The sequence below is a fragment of the Suricata suricatta genome, chromosome 1 (assembly GCF_006229205.1).
Source record: "Suricata suricatta isolate VVHF042 chromosome 1, meerkat_22Aug2017_6uvM2_HiC, whole genome shotgun sequence".
NCBI lineage: Eukaryota > Metazoa > Chordata > Mammalia > Carnivora > Herpestidae > Suricata > Suricata suricatta.
In genome coordinates this window covers 136,547,851-136,566,654 of record NC_043700.1, presented here as the reverse complement: position 1 = coordinate 136,566,654, position 18,804 = coordinate 136,547,851, and the positions used below count along the sequence as shown (strand labels likewise).

Sequence of the window (18,804 nt, the reverse complement as noted above, 5' to 3'; positions counted from 1 at the left end):
GGCCCAGCTGAGCCAAAATCAACTACTAGAACCATGAAGAGTAACAATAAAATGATTATTGTTGTCTTAACACACTAGCTTTACAGTAAGACAGTAATAGATCATTGGAATAGGTTTACAAACTTATTTGTCTATATAGAAACCCAACAAAATAGGTATAACGCCTACTTTACAGATGAGGAAAACCAGGGCATTGAATGGCTAAATAACAGGCCTGAGCTAAGTTGCAGAGCTTGGTTTCAAGCCCAAATAATCTAGTTCATTAGAGTGTATGTGTTTATTCTGTATTCTTTGCTGCTTGTTTTATACCCCTTTCCTATAATAAGGCACTGAGTGCAAGAAAAAGTGAAAATTCAGTGCCAGACGAGGTGGAAGAGGGACTATTCTTTCAGGCTACAGCATGCATCAGTTCAAAACCTCCTTTAGGTGTTTGGCTTCTCTCCCTTCCTGGGAGACAGGGCAAGTACGAGAGAGCTCTTTGGGAAACTAGCACTTGCAATAGCAGGGGCCCCTCTGCACCTTCCACAGCAGGGGCCATGCTGGAAGTGACCCCAGAGACGCCATGCATTTCACTTTGCCTCATCACAATTCACTTCGCTTTAACAAAGCCAGCAAGTTTTGTTGTTAAATCTGAAGTCTGAGGCCTGAAGCAAGGAACAGTGTAAACACTCAGCATCAATTCCACAGTGGCTGGCTGGGTGGCCCCGAACTGGCCCACTGCACTTGAGTGGGGGGGGGGGGGCGGATAGAGTGATCTGGGTACAACTCCCAGAGGAAGTCAGATCAAACCCTCATACTTACTGTACAATGTGGCAAGTGCCAGGGAATTTGTAATAATCTCACCTGAAACTTCGCACCTGGCAGCCCCAACCGACTAGCAGCCAATGTTTTGGTGACTTCTGATGTTGTGACTTTATACTCCAGAAAGACTACAGGTGCCTTTATGAGAACAGGCCCCTTGGAGTGAGGGACACTAGAGATAAGAACATGTTACATAAAAATCACGTCTGAGTGTCTGTGGGAAAAATTCAAAGCCAGCCCTCACCATAGGGATGGCTAACTAAAATCAGAGCAGGCAGAGATACCAGCAGCCTGGCTTTCTGAAGAATGATAAATTATTTCTGACCTCAGAAGTTACAGAAATGACTCTCCAAACTGTTCATTTTTAATACCAGTCTGATTACCCGTTCAGCTTCACAACGGATTTCACTGCACTAGCAGGAAAATCTATCAGCGTTAAGAAGACATTAAATTACTGAGTCTCAGACAGGCAACTTCAAATTAAAACCACTGATGTGAAAATAAAAATCTAAATGAATCGTACTTTCCTTCTAGTTCCTTCTAGTCCTTTCCAGTGCCCGAGATCTAGCCAACAGAGCCTTAAGGGCCCCTTCAAATGGTTAGAACACATAAATATACAGAGGGAGGTTGGTATGGCTTCATAACCTCCCATCTCCTACTTGACGATTCTGAAATTCTGGAAATTTTTCTGATCACTGAGTGTACTTACAAACATCTACACCACAAATGCCATGCGGCCCATTGTGATTTGAACTAAAATTTAATTCAAAAATTAAAACACATTTTCCACCTACAAGCATTTTGCCTTCCTGATGAATCTATCTTTATGGTATAACGCAGGAGCCAAATCTCAACTATTTCAGGTCATTAAAACCCACAGCAAATTTAGAGAGTAGACAGGTGCTAAATCATGTCTTTTGGCCACACTCCACTTTCAGTAATGACAACTGGCACCTGCAAACACCCTTTGTGACATGGAGATGAGATCTGCAACTGTTTGAATAGCCAAAACATCGGCCTCCCGAGGAGGCTGCCTCACGCAGACACGGTGTTTGTTAGACACTCCTTTTAATCATACCTCAGAAATCACCTTCTGCAGATGAAGGTCCTCCCAAAAGGCCTTCTCACTCTCATCACCAAACAAAGGGACCTGGGTCACCATCAAACACGCTTTATACTACATGGATCTCTGTTGTCTTTACAATTACTTTCCCTAAACATAAAAGGAAGATTGTCACAATCAAACTATTTCTTCATAAGTATGTTTCTTAGACTTGAACCTGGAAAATGGCTGGGATTTCCCAAAATTGGAACAGAAATAGTCTGTGGAAAAAAGCATTGATATGTTACATCCCTACTTAGTAATAAAAAGAAACAAAGTGATAAACACAATAATCTCAATGAGTCCCCAGAACATTATGCTGAGCAAAAAAGAAGCCAATCTCAAAAGATTATATACTACATGTTTCCATTTATATAATATCCATGAAATGATAGAATAATAAAAATGGAAAGAGATTACAGTGGTGGCCAATGACTTAAGAGTGGGTTTCGTGAAGAGTGGGTGTAGCTGTGAAAGAGCCGCACAAGGAGTGCTGTGGGGAAGGAACTATTCTGTATCTTGATACCTTGATGGGATCAAGGTCAATATTCTGGTTGTGATACTGTGCTATAGTTTTGCAAGATGTTACCACGGGGGAAAACAGATAAAGGGCACAAAGGCTCTCTGTTTTTTACAACTGCATGTGAATATACAACGACCTCAAAATAAAAGGTTACTTTAAATAAAAAAAAAGAAATCATTGGATCGGGACTGACAAAACCATGCTCTAGCTTAGGGTCTGCCAGTAACAAGTAGAAGCCAAGTCACTTGACCTCTTCCACCCTCAGATTCATCATCTGTGAAATGGTGTTGGACAAGATCATCTCCAAAGTCTCTATGAGTTCAACAGCTGAGTAATTCCAGAACTGCTCTTGGTCCCCAACAGCCTTTGAAATAGCAGGGGCCATCTGAAGAATCAGGCTACCATGGCAGAGTGGAGAATTTACATAAATAGTCTCTATAAATGCCACTTTAAATGAACCACAAATCCAGCTTCTGTTAAATGTAACATGCAATGACACAAAGAAATGATATGAAAGAAAAACTCAAAGCGAACACTGTACTCATTATTAAAGTTATTACTGATTTTCAAAAAAAGTAAATATTCAATAGAATAGTGTGATTAGACATTGTACTTTGTTTACTATTATCCAAGAAAGTTAACCAGCATTTCTGCCTTTTTCTTGACATAGTACACCCATATCACCCCCTCATTTCCCGGTCTCTTTTCATTGTTAAACTATTTTTGTTCTTAATGCTCTACTCTCTGGGGAACCATAACACACAAAACAGGAAGCTCTTTAACACAGCTTACAATTTTAGAAGGGAAAAACCCAACCAACAGATTAAGAAATGAAAATTCTGGTCAATTTGTTGTTTGAGTTTCATGTCACCAATAACCACTAGCATGTTTTTATTAATCAGGTAAACTACGCAGTTTATTTAATATCAGATGCATAATCGGTATTAAAATATCAACAAACTGAGTAGTCTGTTATATCAAATTGGCAGCTTTTGCTATTCCCTGAAAAAGAAAATAAAAGGTCTTTCAAACAATGCACATTTGCTCTATTTCTAAATATCATGAAAGAAAGCCACCTAAAAGGAACAGTAACAAAACATGTAGTCATCATCGTCTGCAGTATTTGAGAAGTTGAGGGGGTATTTGGGTTCACCAATCATGACAGAAATAGGTTCCTTGGGGATTGTGACATCTAAAAAACTCAAATTGTGATATCCAAATAACTCACATATATTATCATTACATCTATTAAAATTATGCACCTCTTTAATGACTTAGTAGCCACCACAAAATTTTACACTCAGATAAGGATAGACATGACCTCATTTGGTACTGACCAATGCTGAGATGCAAATGGTTTTGATGGATCCGATGAAACCTATTGTGATCTTGTGAAAAACAAAGCCACTTTAAAATCTGAAAACTCCCTGCTATCACTTTAATGATTCCATTTCTCTCTCCAATACAAATTCCTAGGCAGAAAATGGCCTCCTTGGCTTTCAGCAACTGTCATTTTTCCATTTGAGGATCAAGGGGTGTTTTCTCTAATTATTTGTTTTCTACACTAAAATCTTCCCTGTCGTTAATTTCTTAAGATTCAGAAGCTTCTGTATTTTTATATTCAGAAAGCTTCACACACTAGTTTTGTAATATCACTGCTATGTGCACATTCAGCTTTTTGCCACATATAAATACGTCCTTCACATGCTCTATATCAATCAAAAAGTTGGTCAACAAACATTTATATAGTTCCTATTATACATGGGGCACATTATTGTGACTACATTATTATCTGAGTATGAAGGAATAGACTTAAATATTTTAAGAACTGATGTTTATCTATTCCTATAAGATTTATTCCAAAAAGCATTCCAATGCTTTTTCATCATGAGAAATTTTGCAAATATGTTAAGCGTGATTTTTTTTTCTAGACTAGCTTTGAAGTGTTGTACTTATAATTTCAGGCACAAACAATAATAATGGAATTATAAACACAGCACTTTAATGAAACCCATTATTTTCCACCAGATATCTCTAGCTTCCTGATATCATTTTAAGATAGGAAAGTAATTTACAACAACAAAAAAAAAGCAGAGCTTGCTTTACTGTGTTTGCTTGTGAACTTACTCTGACTTTGCAAAAATCATTAGATCATAGATGTGGGCGTTTGCAGTGGTTCATTTGGAAGTATTTACAGAAAACTTTGGCTGTGGGCTTTAGGCAGATTCTACGAATCACAAAGTTTTTTTCCTTTTTATGAACCGGAACAAATATCTTTTATTAAACCTCTTTTAAAAATGTTTTCATTGAGGTAATACTATATTAGTTTTAAATCTTTTTTTAATTGAGTAAATCCCAAGATCACAAAGGACTTTTTTTTTTTAAGGAAGATCTGGCCACCCATCCAGTGCTTGAAACATTCTCACATCCCACTGCCAAATACCCACTGGTCTTCCACTGAAACTGGGAAGGAGATATAAGTTAATTCAATGTGTCTCAAATCAGAATCACTTAAATGCTTCAGATTCTGACCTACTACAACTTGGTTATGTACAATTTTCAGGAAACATCAGGCACCTCCAACAATAAGATGTAGGTGAAGGTCCTCAGTTTCCTCTCCACTAGCCCCCTGAAAGCAAGTCTCAGACTGAATTCCTGGCACACACACCAGCATTGCTCAGCAAACATGCTACTATCATGCCACAAGTTTGACAAAATCCGGTGAAGTTCCAGCGCTCAATTCCTCTAACCACTCCAACAGAACCTTCAGCTAGCTCACTGGAGGCAAAGGAAGCACAAAATTTTTAGAGCAGGATTCAGCACACTATCTAGTCACAGTCAGGAGACCAAGAGGTCTCCAAATTAGCAGTTGAAACTCCCCATTGAGGAATCTGGATGCCATTTCTGAGGATGCAGACTGCTGGCTCCACTATATTTTTACACCCTGTGTGTATAAGGACAATGAGGCTGTCTATGATATTTCCAGAAAATCCACACATTATGAAACTTAATAATTTCATCAAGAAATACCCAGTTCTGATAGTCATCAAAATACTTCTGGTGTTCACTGGAGATGAATACAGTTGAATTTCTCTGGTTTGTGGTCTTTTGATAAAATGCTAGCCAACGACCCTAGAGTGTATGTCTCTGGTGAAGGCAAGTAACCATGACAAGGATACAGACTGAAAGTAACTGCAGGCACACATGTTCATATCACAGTCTATGCTGAGGTGTTTCAAGGAAAATTATCCAAGACCTGCTGACTCAATATCTGGGCCTGAAAATCTGCATTTTTATGAAAGGTCCTCATATGATGCCTATGCACACTAAAATTTTGTGAACCACTGTCACAGATGTTCTGGGAGAGGGGGGGTTGTTTTTAAGGAAGAAGTAGGTTTTAACTCATGTGCCAACAACTAATTGGTACCGACTGCTTACAGCAGAATTTTGACAATGATTGTAGGCCTTGTCCAAACATAGCAGTCAAGAATGCCATGAGCTGATAATTTAGCAATACCATAATTTAGCAATATATATATATATATATATATATAAAGTGGTAGCACACTTGTAGCATACATACATATATGTCATTCTTGGACTGGATTTTGAAAACCTAGTCCTTAATTTACTAGACTCTAGAATTGTACCTGAACTGCCATTTATAGAGTCCATCTTTTTCCTCCTGTGGACAGAATAATATATGATGCCAGTGCCTCCTGTTTTTCATATTTATTCAAGATTGGTGAAATGTCTCAGTAATATGATTTGCGAGTTTGATTAGTGCTATGAGATGTAATTCATCTGGGTAAAGAGTTTTTAACTCATTCACAGCAAGAAAAATGTTCTCTTATAATGTTTTCAACTATATTGGCTTCCTAATTGTCCTTACTAATTTTTTATAGTTCTTAATACAATGATTGGTCTCAGTGGCAGATTTTATCTTCCAAAGATAGCACAATATTCCCCTCTCATGTGCATTTCTTACAATGCCACCTTGACAGCCCATGAATCTGGACATATCTGTAATGCTCTCAACCTGATGGTGTATGATAGAAGTGATACTATGTGACTTCCAAGATAAGTTAGAAAAATACCACACACTCCCATCTTGCTCTTTTGAGATATTCACTGTTAGAACCCAGCTGCCATTCTGTGAGGAAGCCCAAACTATCCCACACAAATAGATATATAGAAAGGTCACTTGAAGGTATTATAGCCAACAGCTCAGTTGAGATCTTAGCCACCAGACTTCATCAACTACCAGGCATGTGAAGAAACCCCCAATGATTCCAACTCAAAGCAGTATAATCCCCTTCACCCTTCAAATCTCACTACCTGAGGCCTCAGGCATCATGGAACAGAGAAAACCCACAATCATAATAAAATGGCTCTTGTCTGCCACTACAGTTTGGGGTGGTTTGTTGCACAGCAGTAGTTAACTGGAATAATCTCCCTGATAGAACAGACAAATACAAAACAGAAGCCCTTGCTCTAGATGCCAATGTTTCTTGTTACTTTATGAACTGTAAATGCCTGATACTCTTCTTAAAATTCAGATTTCTACACACACACACACACACACACACACACACACACACACACACACTGGAGCAACTATGCTAAACCCAAAGGAACAGTAGAATCACAGGCCCTGGAGAAGACCAGTGGGGTATGTGTGTTGACTACCCTGTGCACCAGGCCAACATGAGCATGGATTGAGAAATCTCATTTCCTGGCCACTCCAGAAATTACCGGCACTGTTCCAAAACTCCTTGTACCCAAATTCACATTTTTTATTATTCAAGAAGATTGCAAAAATAGATAAGGGTCAGATAAAAATGAAAAAATCATTTCAACCCGAAATGGATGATGAAACAAAGGAACAAGCTATTATCCCAGACCACAGTAATATCACCTTTTTTATTATTCTGACCCCCAAATCCTAGGCCTGCTCCTGGGCACTCATTACTTGTGTGGGAGGGAACTGTCCAGCACCACTGTTTCCTGAATAAAAGCCATTAAGCCCGGAGAAAGGAAATTTTGGCTCAGCCTCCAACATGTGTTCAACTCCTCCCTTTAAGAGAAACCAGGGCCCTTATTCATTTAAACTCCATAGTGAGCCATGGCCTCATATACCTAAATATATGCTAAAGCCATGGTCAGCTAATGAAGCAGAATAGGACAGTCTACTCAGACTATTTGCCAACTAGTACTTCCATAACCCCTGAAAAGTAGGAATATTTAAAAGTTTGACTCTCCAGAAAGCAGAAATTTTACCCTCAACATGTCTTCTTACCTAATGAGTACTAGGCTCAAAGAAGAATCTGAGCTCTAAAATATATCCAAATATGCAACATTTTTATGATTGCCACTAAGGAGTAAGGTCTGCTCTATAAAATAACAATATTAGGTGGCATCTCATCATGGTTTTGATTTGTATTTCCTTAATGATGAGTGATGTTGAGTATCTTTTCATATGTCTGTTAGCCATCTACACATCTTTGGGAAACTGTCTATTCATGTCTTCTGCCTATTTCTTTTTAAGGTTTATTTATTTTTGAGAGAGACAAAGAGACAGAGCATGATCAGGGGAGGGGCAGAAAGAGCGGGAGACACAGAAACTGACGCAGCCTCCAGACTCTGTCAGCACAGAGCCTAACATGGGCTTGAACTCACAAACACTGAGATCATGACCTAAGCTGAAGTCAGAGGCTTAACCAACTGAGCTACTCAGGTGCCTCAACTTCTGCTCATTTCTTAATGGGGTTGTTTGTTTTTTGAGTGTTGAGTTTGGTAAGTTCTTTGTAAATTTTGGATACTAATCTTTTATCTGATATGTCATTTTGCAAATATCTTCTCCCAATCCCAAGGCTGCCTTTTACTTTTGTTGATTGTATCTTTTGCTGTGCAGAAGCTTCTTATCTTGAAGTCCCAATAGTTCATATTTGCTTTTGTTTAAACCAATACTGTACTTTATGTTAATTAACTTAAAATTTAAAAACAGATAATAAAACAGTAAAATAAAGTAATAAAATAGGAATGTTAGATGATGATTGCCAAGGATCCTTCAACATTAATAAATGTGTGGGTGCAAATTTGACTGCTTCTTTGTATGTAGTTACTTACTGGGGGGCCAGGGAAGCTGACTGTTTTTATTCTTCTGAAATTTAATCACTGAGAAGTAGTCTTGAGAGAATAAGAATCTTAGCATTGATGTCATAGATTCATGCTCACAAAAGGTAGGGACTAGATGAATACTTATGAACTGGCAATGCGTCAGATGGTTTAGAATTAGCACATTTCAAGATCAGGCTTATAGTTTTTAATAAAGCCTGTTTTTATTCCATTTTGAGGCTGATGTTTTAAATCAGGAATGCTACGAAAACAGGACTCCAGTGCAGTCACTCAGATATCAAGATACTGGGCAAGGTGTTATATTAGATTTTTTTAAAAATACAAGATACAGGTAAAATAGGCTCCATATGGCCCACCTGAAGAAACTTTTGGACCACTACATTTATCATTTTACTTTTCTTTTATTAAGCTGTTCTGCAACCTATATTTCTGAAATAGTAAATTGTAAAAACTACTTGAAATTTTGCTTTTTCCAGCAAAACGTATCCCTCCTCCCTTTTGTTCCACAGACATTTTTGTCCTGTAGTCTATGCATAGTTTGCATTTGTTCATATAGAGGACATGACATATTTTATATTTTTGACTCCTGTCTTCCATGGAGGATATTATTTAGATTTATTCCTTTGGATTCCAAGAATACAAGTTAGGATGATCAAATGGTAACCATGGTGACAGAAAGCAGAGTTCAAATCTTAGCAGGGTCATGTCATTCTTTCCCACAGTGCAGAATTCACATTCTAAGACTAATCCAGTATCTAAAAATACATCTCAGGACAGCTCATGTTGCCATTTATGGGAAAATATGACTGAGTCAGTTAACTAATCTTCCTATTGCCAAAAAAGAATCCCTAGTTGGTAAACTAAGAGATCTTAGTGTTAGGGAAAAGAAATGACAATGGGGAAGAGAGAAATCTCTTCTGTTTTAAAAGTAATTTTTGATGCTTAAAGCTACCACTTAACCATCAGGAATGCAAAACCAAGCCCGGTGAGAAGGTCTACAATAAACACAATAGTGATGTTAATGAAATAACCATAATTGACAGGACTTAAGTTGTATTCACATACACAGTGGCAAAGTGGTCACTCAGTAAAGAATTCCTGCAACTGGGACACTCTCCCAAACAGACCAGTACTGTGTGACTACTTGGCTTTGTCACCGGCTATGGCCCAGGAACATCTGTGGCCTCAGTCATACCACGGAGTGGCCAGTTCACAGGCAGAATGAGCACGTGGCCATGACTTTTGTCTGCCCCTGGTAGGCTCTAGTTATATGTGAGAGACAAGCTCAATACTTCTCCTCATGACCACTTTAAAGTTTATAAAGAGAGGCTTTGTTTTAATTTGATCCTTGGGCTTCAGATTAGGAAAATTCTGAATAACAAAAATGGCAACTAGAGTGACAGAATAAAAATCTTACTCAGAAAAAAATACTACTGTTGAGTATCCAGATTTGTTGCTTAAACCAGCGGGACACTGCTAAACTTTTACATTAATATCTACTAGTTTATTATTCTATTTCTCAATCTTAACTAAGCATGTATTTTTTTTTTAGCTCAGATCCTTAGACATCCAAATTTCCATCACTGGTTCTTCCCACACTTCTATTCTGACACTGAATTAAAATTATTTCTATTATATAATAGTGTTGCCAACTATAGTCTAATGTTATACACTAGATCCTCAGACCTTATTCATCTCATAACTGAAAGTTTGTATCCTTACTAACCTCTTCCTATTTCCCCCACTCCCCAACCCATGGCAACAACTTTTCTACTCTCTGTTTCTACCAGTTTAATACCAAATCATCATGTTGTACATTTTACCTTACAGTTTTATTTGTGGATTATACCTCAATAAAGCTCAAGGAAAAAAGCTTCATCAAACATTAAGGAAGGATGTTTCCTTATCTATTTTGGTTCATGGACTATACTTTCCATCTAAGGCCATTCAACTCTAGGTAATGATATTTACCAAGCTTCCTATTGGCAGGGGCCTCCTCCCTTCCAAGCACATAGCCTGTTTCTATTCTCCTGATTCCTTTTACAAGTGATTCTATTATATGTACAGATACAACCTAAAACTGAGTCACAACAGCCAGTAATGAAATGTCTATTATTTAGCAGTGTAATATGTATAGTTTGTACTATAAACGTGTGTGTGTGTGTGTGTGTGTGTGTGTGTGTGTGTAAGGCACTTGTTCAGAGAAGAATCTGACATGTTAGAGAACTTCTCTTGAGAATAGACCTGACTTGATGCACCATGAGTACACAAGACTGAGGACTGGAGAATTTCAGGCAATTCTGGAATAAGGGATTGATGGTGAAAGAAAAAATAAAGCTATGATAGAATAACTGGAAAAGGCAATATAAAGTAAGTGTGATGGCTATAGAGAACAGCCTTAAGATAAAGATAGCAAGGTAGCATAAGTATATTACCATGCACAGGTAACTTACCTTTCTGAAAATAGTTTGTATCGTGAGATGTCTTTGCAGTACAGAAAGTACTAGCCAGCAAACCAAAAGGGAATGATCACAGGAAAGTAATAAAGAGGAATTGTGCATTCCCAAAATCTCCACCTCCAAGAAAGAAACATTAGGCAATTACAGCTGAAAATCTATAAGCAATGAAACCAGAACTTTTCTGTTTAGGAGATAGGTAGGGTACCTTTCGTCTAGACTATACTATCTTTTTTTGGAGAGATGCCAGGATTTAAAGTTGCTAAGTTGGAACCAAGAGAAGTGGCTCCAGCCCTAGCAAAACTTGAACTTACTGGGCCCCTGGGTGGCTCAGTTCGTTAAGCATCCAGCTTCGGCTCAGGTCATGACCTCACAGTTTATGGGTTCAAGCCCCGCGTCGGGCTCTGTGCTGACAGCTAGCTCAGAGCCTGGGGCCTGCCTCAGATTCTGTATCTCCCTCTCTCTCTGACCCCCCCCTTCTTGTGCTGTTTCTGTCTGTCTCTCAAAAATAAATAAAAAAACATTTAAAAAATAAATAAAAACAAAAAAACCCTTGAACTTAATAAATCTCATGGGATACCATAGCCCCATAAAACATGCCTTCTTTATTCTTCATTTAATAGAGCCCCCATGACCGAGGTATAGGACATAAGAATATGGAAGATTTCTTATGGGGCCAGACCAGCAATCCACACAGTCTGACCTTGACACAACAGTGTATAAGCACAGTGCCTCTTCCCTCCATGATATTGCCTACAAAGACTGGAAATACATCCTGAGAACTTCCAGGGCCCTTTATTTACCCAATGATTAGAATTAAATCCCTTCTTTTTGCCAGGTTCTAGTTTGAGGCACTCAATAGAGGACTTGGGACTCTAGACAACAGATAATCACTAGAGAAGTTTACAACACAGTGCTTTTTATTCTTTACTCAAAATAATGTTAAATAATAATCAAATATTTCCAGTTCTAGTTTTTCAGCCCTCTACTGGAAAAAATTCTTTTCTTGAACGATTTCTTTTTTTTTAATATTTTTATTTATTTTTGAGAGACAGAGAGAGACAGTGTGAGGCGGGGAGGGTCAGAGAGAGAGAGGGAGACACAGAATCTGAAGCAGGCTGCTGACAGCTCAGAGCCTGACGAGGGGCTCGAACCCAAGAACCGTGAGATCATTACCTGAGCCAAAGCCAGACGCTTAACCGACTGAGCCATCCAGGTGCCCCTCCTTGAACTATTTCTAAAGATTGAATAGTGAAGATCACTCACTCCATCAAGTCAAGAATTTTGGACAAAGAGAGGCTTGACCTTCAGCAAGCTCTATAGGCATAACTGGTTTCTTCTTCCCTATAGGCTCAATGACATGTCTTCCTCTTTTATATCAAACATAAATGACAGTACTGAGATCCAGTTATAATTCTTCTTTTCACATGTGTGGCTCTGAGAGGTGAGACTTCCTCTATTCTCTAATACTAGAAATATCAAGGAGTAGTAAGTGACATGACATGGAGCAAGATATAAACATTTCAAAGATTTCATGCCTTCTTTCCTTCCCTCTTATTGTTCATTATATAAAAGATCACCTGGAAATGCCAGAGCCCAAGCCTTGGAGGACTACGATATCCCATCAGGATTTATTAAGCCTATACATTTTTCAGATGAAAGAAGGATTGTCACAAGTTAATTAGATAGTTGGATTCCTGACACAGGATTACTCAGGGTCTTGTGGCATTCCAATTACGGATATGAATTATTTATTTGAATAGAGTAGGTTTTTCCGCCAATAAACAGAGGTGGTAGTGTTCTCAAATATCCCATGTTCTTTCTCTCCGTACACTTCCCAGTCTCCTTGTGGCTAAGTTGGGACCCCGAGCCTGGCTCTGTGTAATAACTATGAAGGCACTGAAATGTAGCTGAGTTTTCCATACTCTGTCCCTTTGCATCAGCAATCCTGCTGAGAGCTGGGATTCCCTAGCTGCTACAGAGGGGTGCAGTGCCCTGGAAGGTCAGGCAACCTGCACTGGACTTTACTTGAGGAAGAAACAAACCTTGGCCACGCTGGGTCACTGATGGTTCAAGGGTTCATTTGTTCCTGATACAGTTTACCCTAACTTGACAAATTCAAAGGGAAATAAATGTTGTAAGTTTACTAGTTATTGGCCAACGTAGTGATGTGTGTGTCTGTGTGTGACAAACTCTCCCAAACTTCAAATCCAAGTATTCCCAGTGGGGGAAAAAATCTTCGTTTGGTATATTGGCTAAAAATTCTGATTCTGAGCCTGTGTTGGGATCCAGCCACTTTGGGCAGCTTACTTAACACCACCAGCCTCAATTTCTACATGAACAAAACATACTTCATAATATTGCTTAGTTCATAAAGTAGTTATGAAGATTAAGTTAGTTAACAATTACAAAACACTATGGATATATCATAAGCACCTCATAGATACTATTATTAGTATTATTAGTATTATGGACAGTGTCATCATAACATTTTAGTCCTGATGTTCTGGGGAAAAAATTGACTTAAAGTGATATGAGGATCGTAAGGTGAAGAGGGGCTGTGTCTTCAGTGGTCTGCGCATCTACAGGAGGGCAAACGGTCTTTAGATCAGAGTCCGAGAGCATAACTGTTGCTGGGGAACCGACTCTCACTGAGAGGCCGGGTAGAGTGAGCTTCATTCTCCCACCTGCATTTCAGTGGCAGATGCTCTTTGAAAGCTTGCAATAAATATCACACATCATATTCAGCAAACCCCTTCTCTTATTAATCTTTTGAGAAAAGATGAAATTCGCTGGCATCAGAGGTGCGGGCGACATCAGGGGAGTGGCATGGGCCTGTTTGGTGCCTCGAAGTCTCTGCTTCCTCTAAACCTGGGTTCTAGAGAAGAGAGGGACCAGGGATGCTGTGGAATCTTAACCAAATCAAACTTCAGGACAAGTGCGGTGGGTTTATCAACGGCACTGCCCTAACACTGACTGACAGAAGTATTCCCTGTCAACCTCTAAAGCAGATTTCTCCTGAGAAGGTGGCAGCACTGGGTACAGATATAAAACACTCCTCGCAGGCATCAGGTGTTACTTTAAGGAACAAATCAGAACCATCAGCTATTATTTTCAAAACTTTGAAGAAAAAAAATGTAAAGGCCAAGTACGTAGGAAACATATTGTATGTGGGAGGGGAGGAGGGAAAAGCTTGCTTACGGAGAGAAACATCATACCTTAGACCAGGGAACCATCTGGAAGATCCATTTGAGTGTCTGAGCTGAAAAAGAGTAAGAGTAATTGGGGTGTGTGATGAGGGAATTAAGTAAATGTTTTCCTGACAACAAAATACCAGCACAAGTTCATTATCTCTTTCCCCTTAAGAGATGTTGCAAGAAACACATTTCTGCTTTTCTCCTTTCCCAGCTTTTCAATATAATTAGCAAACAGTGCAAGGGCAGAAATCACATTCTTTTACTGCAGGTGACAGGAGAGAACTGCACGTCAAGTGGAAGAATAACTCAGAACTATCCTGGTTACAGCATGCTAGTAACTTCCTTTTTGTTTACAGAAGACTGGACATTTTTCATGAAGAGGAATTTTAAAAGCCTGTCTTTTCTTGCTCTTTACAGAAGATTATAAAGCCATTGATTCTTTGATGGAAGACTGTAGGTTATTGATGTTAATCTCCACATTTGATAAATAAGGTCCCTGAAGCAAAAGCAAGTATAGAATTTTAATTTTTTTTATTTGTTTAATATTTATTTATTTATTTATTTTTGAGAGAGAGACAGAGACAGAGACAGAGAGGGAGGACAAGGGGGAGGGACAGAGAAAAAAGGAGACAGAATCCAAGCAGGCTCCACACGGTCAGCGTAGAGCCTGATGTGGGGCTCAACCTCACAAACTGTGATGTCATGACTTGAACCGAAACCAAGAGTCAGATGCTTAACTGACTGAGCCACCCAGGAGTCCCAGTAATTACATATTTTTAATAAAAGAACCAGGACTAGAACACAGCTTCCTGACTCTATCTAGCGCACAATTTTTTAAGACATATTGGAAAGCAAATAGTTGTTCTAGATCCTTTATAGCTGATCATAAACTCAGACACGAAGCCTCAGATTTCTAAATTCAAGTGTAACCATCTCAATCTTTGTGAGTAAATGCAATTGTAGCATTACAACTTCCAAAAGATAGGTGGACAGTTATGTAAATATAGGTATTTATCTCATCCTTGGTTGCCAGGCTCCATTCTTTGTATGATCAATTTATCCAACAGGCATTTATTGAGACACTATTATGTGCAAGATACTACTGGCTAGTTAGTTGAAGGAGCCAAGTCAAAAATAATGAGAAACATTTCAAGTTTTACTCCTAGGAATAATTTACCCACTCTCCTGCAAAAGAAGCTAATCTTTAAAGAAGTTTTTAAAAAATGGCAGGGGAGAGGAAGGAAGGAGAAAGGAGAGAGGAGAGGAGGCAAAAAAAAAAAAAAAAAAAACCCCACACATACACATTCAGGTGAGCACTATTCTGTGTATGTCACACTTGAGAATTCCAGTCAGTTGGCCCAACAAAATTTGGGTCGATGACCACAGGACACTGTAACATAAGCAAGACTAAAATGCAAGGTTTGAAACTAAATGTTCACCACTTGACTGCCTCAGAGAAACTGACTAGGACTATTTGACATTGCCTCAGCCAGAGAGTAGTAACAGAATCTATGTATTTCACCATGTTAACAAGGCTCATGACAGGAACACAAGGTAAATAAAAGCAAACTTTAAAATCACCCTGAAGACCTACTAGTCATAAGAGAACAAAATGAGAATAGCTCCAAGGCAGTCTTTTATCTTCCTCAATCCTGTGTACTTCTGTGCTCTAAAATGCCAATTGACCAACTTGTCCTCCCTGCCCCTCTTCAAGTCAAATTTCTCCCATGACAAAGGAGATGGACTTGAAATGCAGTGGAAAAATACCTGTGCTGGATGGGTTTCTAATCAGATTTTCAAGATGCTGCCAGGAAACTGGTGGTGTAATGTGCATAATGCTGTTGTACAAGAAAGGAAGTGTCAGCTCCCTGTCTGAGGGCTCTCCAGGCTATTAATGCACAGGCCCTAACACTCAGGACACCCAGAGTCCCCCATCATGCCCTGGCCCCATTAATTCTGACTGTCAACTTCGGACTGAGGCAGGAAGCAGGATGAAATAAATAAATAGCAAGAGAATTCATAATAGCACTTGAATCAAAATGATATGGATAACAAGCTGCAGAGGTTGCAGTCAGGTATGAAAAAAAGAATCCATCAAATCATTTGATATTTAAAACCTTTCTTAGAAAGTAGTGAGAAGAGATCTTGTACTTCAGATATAAAATCCCTTTATATTCAAAATTCCACTGGAATCATTTCCCAGAAAAGCCCACCAGGACTTGATTCATTCCACAGTGTTCATTTGATCAATAAAAACATCTTCACCAGTTGCCATGACACTGCTGTATCAGGATGGATGCTGAGGAGTTGGGGTGGGATTAATCCCAAAGAAGACAAAACATGTACGAAGGAAAGAAAGAAAGAAAGAAATGGGCATAATACTAACGAAGGCAGGGCAACAGGAATCTGGGTGCAAATAATTTATTTAGAAGATGGCTCCAGGAAGTGCTGGAAGGGAGTGGGGTAGCATGTTGGAGAAGGAAAGTCAACAGGGGTATATGATTGAGCAGATGGTCATGGTGATTAACTGGAATTCAGTTCTCCTGGAGACCCTGACTGTGAGGAACATGCTTGAAGATCATCCCAATGCAAGGCGAGCAAATGCACTATTTGTCAAATTCTATTTTCCTTTTTGAGGGTAGCTCCTGGGATATTAGTTCCCCAACACCTCTGGCCTATGTTATGCATGGACCAAAGATGCAGCCCGATGAGAGAACACCATCAGGCAGGGAGACGCAGGAAGCCATCAATGTGTGAGAGAGGTGACTTCCGGGCTATATGCAGGGAGGTGGACAGAGCACTGCGACGTCATCTGCTCCGTGTGCAGATGCAGAAGATCCACGCGACTGGTGCTACTGGTGCTTAGGGGAGGAAGGCACTGTCAAGGACAAAGGAAGCCAAGGCAAGCTTTCATCTGGTTCCTTTAACGATTCAAAGGTCTGAGGCAGATTAGAAGTAGAACCTCCTTGGTGTTCACAGTTCCTTTTCCAGGACTGGAATTTTTCACCAACACAGCTGAAGGTCTTTAGAAGTAAATACAATTTTCTATTTAAAGCACATTTTGGTAAATAAAAAATCCTTCTATAATTATCACCCTATTCCCCATTCACCCTTCAGCAGGTATCCCTCCCAGAGGAGACTTAAGTGTCCTGATCATATTCTCATGAAGCAAAGTTCTTGAACGTTCTGCTAAATCAATCCTTTCTTTGATACACACTTAGGGATGTACTGTGCTTCAGCAAAATCTTTTGCATTGTCAAAATATTATGTATACTTAGTTGTAACAAAAATTAATTTTGTGCCTTGACAAAAAAGCAGCGCCAGAAAACGTGGCACCGCTTGTGTTTGAAGAAGCCCTGCCCTTCATTTTTTTAAATTAGCCAGATGTGGCAAATGGGGAGGGGGAGGGGAGCGGTTGGTAAATGCTACCTAGTCTGACAATAGGGTACGGTCCACACTGAGAAAGAACAGTATTTAAGGGTGCAAAAGGAGGTTTCTGGAGGGTTCTGAACACCGGGTGAGCACTGGCACTTTGACCCCCAGCCATATGGAGGTCATTGCAGAAGGAGAGGAGACGGCAAAAGCTGTTCGAAGATGAAGGATAATGAAGTATGTATGAAACATATCATAACGGCAACAGGCTGAAGGCAAGGAGACCAATTATGAGTCATTTACTATTTCAGAGATAAAATGTAAGGGCTTATAAATATTTCACAGTTTATAAGCAAATGCACACAGTTGTACAGGTTTTATAGAAAGGGACACTACTGAGCGAGAAAGTGCAGGGAAGAGCAACTTTTCCTCATTTGTCCATTCAGAGTGGGTGCCTTTTTCTAATTCCAGCAAGGAACTGTTTGTACCAGCAAGAAGCCTGTTTTTGATTCACACACACACACACACACACAGAATTGTTTGCACTAGGTAGATAGCAGTGCAATGGGGGCAAAGTTAAGTGGGAAAACCATTCAAATTGCCATTAATAACAACTGCCCTACAGCAATATGATAAAGACATGTTAGAATATTAAAATATAAGAGAGATGACCCTATTTCATTCATGACTTAATAAACTGTATTTCATTCAAAAAAGTTGTGGGATGGGGTCATGTAGGTTTTAAAATATCCTTGTTAATAATATTACTGAAATAATATAACTGAAATAATATATAAAATCTGTATAATCTCTAGTTTGAAGAACTTGTGACCGTAAGAAAGCATAAGTGACCATACAGCCAAGTGGAGGGATGCAATCCTTCCTTGGTAACTCTCAGGAGCTTGCGGAACTTCAGGTGATTGGTGGGAATATCAACAATCATCATATAATACTATGATAAAAGAAGCGAGCATTTGATGCTCTCTGGTCGTGTTAATGCCTTCATCCTTTAACGTATCGTTTCTCTCACAAAAGCAGAAATGCACACACATGCGCACACAGAGGCACACCTATACGTGCACACACACACAGCCAGACCTGCAAATGCTCCCCTGGGAGCTCTTTATGACACTGTTTTCAGACTGACCTTTGCAAACCGCTTACTCAACCAAAATTAGATCAGGATGAAACGTGAAGGATGTTCCATCCCTTATT

The 18,804-nt window shown here is 39.2% G+C and overlaps 1 long non-coding RNA gene across 2 annotated transcripts in view; it reads right to left on the bottom strand.

The window, feature by feature from the left end:
- Positions 1-3,365: 3,365 nt before the first annotated feature.
- The window catches only part of LOC115282173, a 76,316-nt gene continuing 60,877 nt past the window's right edge, over positions 3,366-18,804 (bottom strand). Inside the window, exons 5-7 of one of the 2 annotated variants that reach the window (XR_003904546.1) lie at positions 14,239-14,282; positions 11,018-11,140; positions 3,366-3,428 (exon numbers count right to left, since the gene is read on the bottom strand). This is a non-coding gene — a long non-coding RNA (uncharacterized LOC115282173). Of the gene's footprint in view, positions 3,429-11,017; positions 11,141-13,776; positions 13,899-14,238; positions 14,283-18,804 lie in introns of those variants that run through there. The other variant, XR_003904549.1, reaches the window with a different exon arrangement.